The sequence below is a fragment of the Hordeum vulgare genome, chromosome 5H (assembly GCF_904849725.1).
Source record: "Hordeum vulgare subsp. vulgare chromosome 5H, MorexV3_pseudomolecules_assembly, whole genome shotgun sequence".
NCBI classification, from domain to species: domain Eukaryota; kingdom Viridiplantae; phylum Streptophyta; class Magnoliopsida; order Poales; family Poaceae; genus Hordeum; species Hordeum vulgare.
In genome coordinates, this window is record NC_058522.1 from 492,099,426 (window position 1) to 492,107,642 (window position 8,217).

At 44.3% G+C, this 8,217-nt stretch overlaps 1 non-coding gene across 1 annotated transcript; it reads right to left on the reverse strand.

The window, feature by feature from the left end:
• Window positions 1-3,437: 3,437 nt before the first annotated feature.
• Window positions 3,438-3,509, reverse strand: TRNAP-UGG. Its single transcript has one exon. It is a non-coding gene; the product is annotated as a tRNA-Pro (tRNA).
• Between the last annotated feature and the right edge of the window lie 4,708 nt (window positions 3,510-8,217).

The window sequence follows — 8,217 nt, forward strand, 5'->3', positions numbered from 1 at the left end:
CAATTGATGTGTTGGGATGTTACAGCAGCTATCAACGGTGTTGTGATGGTACAATGGTGTTGCGATGTTATGACGACAATTGATGTGTTGGGATGTTGCGACAGCTGTCAACGGTGTTGTGATGGTACGACGGTGTTGGAATGTTACGACGATAGTTGATGTCTTGGGATGTTAGGGCAGCTAGCAATGGTTGTGTGATGGTACGACGGTGTTGCGATGCTACGATGATGGTCGACAGTGTTGCGATGCTATGACGGCGTTCGATGGTGTTGTGATGCTACGACAACAATGCTACAATGGTGGTCGATGGTGTTGCGATACTATGATGACCGTGGGCGTTGCATCGCACTGGCGAGGGGCGTGGCGGCGCTGCGGTGGGTGATGGAAGCAACATGGTGGGCTTCGCGCGAGTGTGTGCATCCATGGCAGGGCGGCGGCAGCTTGGTATGGTTCGACCAGATCTCCGGCCCCGTGGCCACGGACGACGCGGAGCGCCTAGCCGGTGGGGCGCGACTGCTGCGGCTCACGCGGCTGCCGGTGGCCCATGGGAAAGGCCCGACATGGCACCTCCTGTGGTCGTCTCCGGGGCAAATCCTATCCATCCGGGCGCCCTCGTCATCGAGCGGGTGTCTGGTGTCCTCCTCGCGGATCTGCCCGCCCGTTGGAGGGGTAATGTGAGGAGGCTGGCTGGAGGGATAGGTGGTCTGCCCGCCCGTCACCGGCGCGGGGGTGCGCCGGTCGACGTATCGCAGCGCTCCGTACCTTCCTCTTTCCCCTGACCTGGTTGTCTCCGGTTTCATCTGTCGAGGCATGTCGGCGCTGGCGGCTCCGAGGCTACTAGGGGTCTGCTGGTGGTGGTGATTCGCTCCTTTGGGCGGCCGATGGGGGTGTCGGGTGGTAGGGCAGCGACTCTGCGGTGGGAGTTGCGGTGTTCGTGGGCGGAGCTCGCAGGTCGTGTGCCGACTGGTGGCCCGGGTCGCGTGGGCGGCGGGGTGGCTAAGGCTTGGTGATCCGTGGCGGTGGTGTAGCAGGTATCTTGACCGGGTGCACCCAGATTGGAGATGGAGTGGTATGTCATGGTGAAATCCCTGTGTGACCGTGGTCACATCGACGGTGGTGGCGTTCGCAGGCGTAATCCCCTTCTTGTAGGCTCCGTCTCGTTCTCTTCTGATCCTCCATGTTGCTCCAGATAAAAATCTTGGTCCTTTGGATCGGTTGGTGGTGGCATTATGGTGTTGTGCCCTTCCTGAAGGTACTACCTTGTGGCTCATGGTTCGTCGACGGTCAGTTGCGTTCTCCACGGTGGCTTGTTTTCGATGGAGGGCTCCGTCATCTTCATAGTGATGTTTAATGTTCATATGTTGTTTGCTTCGAGTTGGCTTAGTTGATCTTCAACATCTTTATATCTTGCCCTGGGTGTGTGTTTGGATGCATGTTGTATGATTTAGATGTATAAGGTCTGTTGCTATATATAAAACGGGATGGAAGTCTTTTTCAGAATATAGGGTTGTTAACGAACCTAACTCGAGCGAGTTGGACTAAGCTTGAGTCTTGACTTAAATTATACTCCCTTCGTCCCAAAATAAATGTCTTAAGCTTGGTATAATTTTATACTAGAGTTAGTATAAAGTTAAGACAATTATTTTAGAACGGAGGGAGTATTCAAATTGGAGGGAGTCAAACAAACCAAAGTTCAAGGTTAAACCATAGTTTAATAAACCGAATATGACAGTTGTCGGTTCAGGTTTTTACCGGTTGGACCACCGGTTGACCGGTTCGATTGTCGGTTTTTAAGCAAAATAATAATAAATGTTGAGTAATATATGTGCTAATATAGTGTGACACAATGGTTAAAAATATATTTTCATGTATTGGACAACAAAGTAGCATAGCCGAGTTGGTTATAGAGTCGTGGAGAGGCCTCGCGTATTGCTCACACGACCTCAGATCAAATCCCACTTATCTTAATTTTTATTGAATTATTTTCCTTGTTTTTCCCGGTTTAATGACCCGTTTTTTCATTGGATTTTTAGAATACCGGCCGGGTCAACGGTTTTTTCCGGTCCGATTGTAGAAATGTCTTATTAGCTTAAAACCCGATAGGGCTGCCGGTTCCGGTTTTTTCTGGTCCGACCGCCGGTCTGGTCCAATTTTTTAAACTAGGGGTTAAACTGTATAAAGTGACTCCACAACGGTCAGATTTGCTTCGACACGCGGGAGACCACGTTTTTGCTCGATCCAAATAGGCAGAATGTGGACATGACGGAGGTTCGTTTACAGTCTTGCGTTGGATTAGCCTTACTTCCTCCATCACGGTTTAGAAAATGCGTATGAACGATTTTTAGGATCAAGATGAATCTTGATTGACTCTAAATTTTTTCAAATGCTTACACAATAACCGCATGTCGTTTAATTATTTAAAATATAATGCGCAATAACTCACACAATCACGAGGAGTGCATGCAACCTACTAGTACGCCTAATTAACCAAACAGTAAATGTCACACGCCTTAATAATTTTCTATTCTGGAAATGTATGTAAACGGAACCGTGCCTTTTATACAGTACAACGATGTAATGCATGTCGCCGATGTTCCAGACGCCGTTGAAGGTCCGGAGCCCGTTCAAGGTATTCTTCCACCGCGTTCACTTTGCTATTGGCAGCGGTTGCGGAGCTGATGCACAAGGACGACTCGAGGGAGGTGGTCGCCGGCAAGACGCCCCCATGGCTTCAGTGGACCCATCTGTCATATGCATCTCCTAGCCCAATTTCAATGCCAAGTGCGTGGATGCGCGGCTGGTGTTCGATCTGCTCCCGGACAAGGCGCGGGACCTACTCTCCTCGGGCACGATGCAAGATGCTTAGGGAAGGTCTTTAAAGAAATAAACATGGTTTTTAAACGTCGGTGCTTTTTTTATTAAAAATACTGTAGCACACACGCAAGCGCTCATATACACGCAACCTATCTCTATGAGTACGTCTGAGAGACTAAACCGGCATATCATCTTGATGATTTACGAAATCACTGTAGACGCCTCGTCGTCGACGAAAACGTCTCATTTCACTGAAAACGTATCGCCGGAAATCCTGAAATAAATTCAGGAATAACACAAGCATCAGAATTTAAACTTTGGTGCTTATTTCTATAGAAGAGGTGCCTAATCGAGCGTCTATCGTGTATAAACAGGAATCGAAGCTTAAAAAATCTAATTTATTTCTCTAGACACCTTGCATTGTACAATGCCTCATGGGATCACGGCGCGCAGAACTAGTGGGGCACCGTCATGAGGATCATGGCGTGCACGTCCGGTTGATCGATTCTAAGAGCCGGCTAATCGATCACTTTGAAGGAGCAGTTTCTTATGCGCACATCTGCGTAGTACTACATTCGACGATCCTTACCTGAAATCGATGACCGAAAAAAAGGGAAATAAAAGGGGCGTTGCGAGAATCGAACTCGCGACCTCTCGCACCCAAAGCGAGAATCATACCACTAGACCAAACGCCCAACTTGTATATTTGTTAATTACAAATAAACTTATCGTATCAGTCTGCTACTTTCTACACTAGCTAGAAGAGGCTAAAAGCTACTTTCACAACCTGTTATCCTACCTATATACTCGCTAAGAAGTTGATTCCAGTGACATATTTATCTCAATATGCACTATGCCACATCAACCTTCAAAAATACACGGAACCGCCGCAAGATGCAACCATGCATATAAAGATTTTAAATATTTTAATTAGATTATGCTAATTTTATTCAAAATATTTTAATTCGACAATAATCATATGCTTTCACTTTCAATTCTTATATTATTCATTCAAACATTCATGTTCATATAACCAGAACACATTGCAATATACTGCAAGCAATTTTCGTAGCAACGCGTGAAGTATCTTCTACTTCCACAATCTAAGCACGCGAGGTAGGTCGAACACTCGACCAGTCCCCCCCCCCCCCCACACACACACCATCCTGTCCTTTATGCTCCATGTCTCATTTTAGGAGATTATCGAGCATGTGCTGGAAGCCAGAAACATGCATTCCAAATGCTTATAATTTTTAGGAACTGAGTTCAACTCTAGCAAATCGTTGGTCTGGTTTCACTGGGCATACAATGATACAAATCATTTACTACGATTTTTCCATGCCTAATCATTTGTATAATCTAAAAACATGGTTGGATGTCTGCTCATGTATCTAGACTGCTCCAGAGCAAGTCAGTAGTGAAGCCATGTTTAGAGGAATGGATGTACATAGTTAATTAAAGATTAGTGTTATCCTTATTAATTAGAATGAACTAACATATGCTAAATACTCTTATTAAGGTTGCAATTATACATTCTCATAGTGAGACCCAAAGTTAATGGGTGGGTATACATCTGTATTGGCTCTTCCCATGATGCACACCCTCATTGCACACAATTAGTGACGAAGGACTGCGTTATAATCCCATACATGTTTACTACACGATTGTATGCGATGCTCTAAGCTTAACGAGTCATGGTTAATCAACTTGTCAATTGTTTAGTAGGTTGTGACTGCTCACTATGAGGGTGTTCGGTTGGAATTTTACTTGACTTTTGCATTTTGCCTTACAAGCCAGTGTACTTCCCAGTGGGCCCTTAGTCATGAACCAAGACATTCTCTCACTAATGTTCGCACATCGGTGAGACTACTAGATCGTCTATGGTGTGCGTTGCTGCGCCCATCTATTCTCTCTCTTAGTTATTCAGGATATAAAGTAATTTCTTATAGCTTGTGCTTTTATTCTTCATTTAGAAGTATAATGGTATGTAACTGAAGATGAATATGGTAGATTGTTTAGAAAGTAGTGTGTTTGAGCTTAAATGCGCTTTGAATTAGGACGCGATACATGTTTTCTGATAGATTGTGGCCTCTTTTGGCTCACGATGTCTCAAAGTGTAGAGTTTTGAATTAGTACGGTAGATGGACACATGACTTTGATAGATCGGACTCTTTTGGTTCAAGATGGCGAGGGCTACCACGCCCCTCTATTCTTTCAATAGAGTGGTCGAAAGTATAGAACATATATGATGGTGGGAAATTTGAAATATGGAAAGCTAGTAAAAATATTGAAATTAACTTTCTACATCAACAAATAATAGCATTATATTTTTTTGGAGGATATGATTCTGTTTTTAGGATAATGCGACAAAACTATAATATGATAAAAATGTATAAATAACAGATATTTATAAGTATAAGATGAAATCTATGCATCTTCCAAACTTATCTAATAAAACATGTGTATATTAGTCAAGGTTAAGAGGTATCATTACAATCGTGAGATGTCATTCTCCACACGTAGGTTGCAGATTTTGTAACACACCACACTCGAAACCTCTCTCGTCTCTACTAAACCAGAATGCGTGCGGCTTCATAACCATTCATGATAATCTTGATCACCCTTAGGCTGGTAGCTTCCTTGCATTACTCTTGCAATTGAATATCTGTTGGTCTATATGTTTTAAGATCTTCGGCAACAACAGCTCAATTACTTCACGCAATTACTCGTAGGCTTCCAACACGTGACACCAGCCAAACTCCTTCCAGTAGCTTCCGGAGACTGCATCTTTGCAACTCTGAATGTGGTGGCATGAGCACAAACCACATAATTGAACCGGTGGCATATCTACCCATGAGCTTTATCTTGTTTCACTAATAAATTGGCATCAATGTTCAACTTCGGCCAAAGTTTGCAAGTTTCATCCTGCAATTTCTAGCTATATAGACATACCGAATAGAACAAGCTATGCATCTTGACAAATAGTACAGTCCACCTCACTGAAAAGTTGAGGATTTTCGACGATGTAGCTACCACTGAAACAACATTTAAATGTTGCATACATAAATATTTGTAGTTTGGTTACTTAAATTTATCTACCCTCTGAATCTGAATGATTTATGAGTACACCATATCCTGCTAGTGCTTGTTGGTCTCGTACAATAGGTGTAGTTATATGATTAACATCAAATTGTTATTGCATCTATAGAAAATTGTGAGCATAGGACCTATGATGTTCTTACATGTGATTCCTGATTGAGACATATTGATTTCAACAGACAGAAAAGACAAGGTGGATATCATCATCACATTAATGAGCATGGTAGACAGAGCATAGTATATGAACTGAAAACTGCAACTTATCTGACTGACTGCAAATAGATTGTCAGCAGCCAGCCATCTTGTTTTCTGAGTTTGATACGTGCCAAACGATTTTCATTAGAATGCCATGTTGGATACTTAGGGAAAAATTATCCCCAGAATTGGACTTTGCTCGTTTATTAGTACAGGTAGAAGGAGTTGAGGCTTCGTGTCCTTCTATGACGGCATGATTTCGTTTTTTGCACATTATAATACTACTTTTCTAGTTTACCTGTTCCATACAACACCATGATATGAATACCGGAGGAACAAATTACGTAAGCAATTGTGTGGTATAGTAAAATTGATGGCAGAAGATGAAAGGATAAAGTGCACAGTAATTACATGTCCAAAAGCCATTTGAGATGATGAACGACTGAGTACAATCATTGACAGTAGGAAGCTGCAGAATCTGCCCACAAATCAATTGTCCACACGTAGCAACAACATCACCTGCATATAGATTGTTGGGAGAGGATATGAGTATCTTTTCATATGAGGGCATTGGAATTTACAGCAAACATACCTGACCATGTCGCTGAAGAAGGTATTGCTGCTGGAGCAGGGTGTCCATGCACATGCAGGAGGGAAGCATTATATACTACCACTGGGCACAGGAAAGTTTTGCGACTTTACCAGCCATGATTGTGAGCTTCATGAAGAGCAGAGCAGTTTCCAGTAGAAGAGGGCCATGATTGCGAGGTTGAAGGAGGACATAGCAGTTTCCAGTAGCGGAGGCGTCTGCCATTATGTCCCTCGCCTGCTCCTCACCGGTCACTCACATCGACGAGATGGACTCGATCCCATCCCTCACCTCACGTGGACAGATCCCTCTCCTTCGGTCGCTGGGATCCACAATACAGTCCACTTGATCCCAGGATGGAACCGGCCGCATTGATGCTCCGTGAATGGAACCGTCCGCACCGGCGCTCTGCGGGTCGGCGCGCGGCACTCCCTCCTTGGTGCGGGTTGGGCGCGCGTGGTGCAGCTCGGCGGCGCTCCCTCCTCTAACGTCAACGCGCTCGCCTCATAGAACGGGAGGGATTGGATAGCGAGCGGATGGACCAGCCTGTCGGGAATGGATCACGCGGTCGCGCCGAGCGGCGGGCCTCCTACGGATGGGCTGGCGGAAGGCCCAATGCATCAGATGCCTTTGTTTTGGCCCCTGGAGCAGCAGCCCAGAGGACAGACGGGTCAAAATCAACGGACTGCGCGAATCATCTAGGCTAACAACGTAATCCAACGGCCAAAAACTCTAAATTAATGAAATCCAACGGCCAAAAATGTCTATTCGCTGAGAGGGCTGGGATCAGGTGCAGTTTTACTGTCCTTAATGTTGGGATGCAGATTCAGACTTGAAGGTGTCGGTATTCAGTGTAACTAGGGAATGTTGGTAAGGTATGTGTTAGGTAGATTATATAGTCCATGGCAAGCAAGTTTTTATTGTGAGCTTTCACAAAATTAGCCAAAACATTGCATCCCCTACATTTGAAAGGTGCATGTAGTGTGTACCTGAATTGCAGTCGTAGGAGTTTGTGACTCGTAGTGGTGTAATTTGGACTTAGCATTAGTGACTTAACTGCACCTTGTTCTGCTCACATTGGTTGTATGTTAGGTGGGCCAGCCACATGTTCTGCTCACGTGCCATACTCCCAAAGACAGGTGGAGTAAGACGTTAAAGTTGCATTCGTGTGTACTTATAGTTAGAGGAAAGTGTGTCTTTAGTCTGTGAGGTTGTTTAAAAGTATAGCCTTCGTCCCTCAAAATTTTTAATACACATTTGGTCCTTCAAGTCTCAAAACCAGGTAAGTTTAGTTCAAAACCAGATTTTGACCGCCCAAACTTTGATCGGGTTTGACTGGATGAAAAATAAATTTGAACAAATTCAAAACAAAATTTAGATAAATCTGAATTTTTTTTGCCATCCAATATGCTTACATGCACATGGTGCCTGCCAATTTTTTTGGTCCTTTGACCCTCGAGGAGCTCGTGACAAGAAAACAAAAAAATCTACTCTAGATGAACAAAAAATTTGAGAAACCA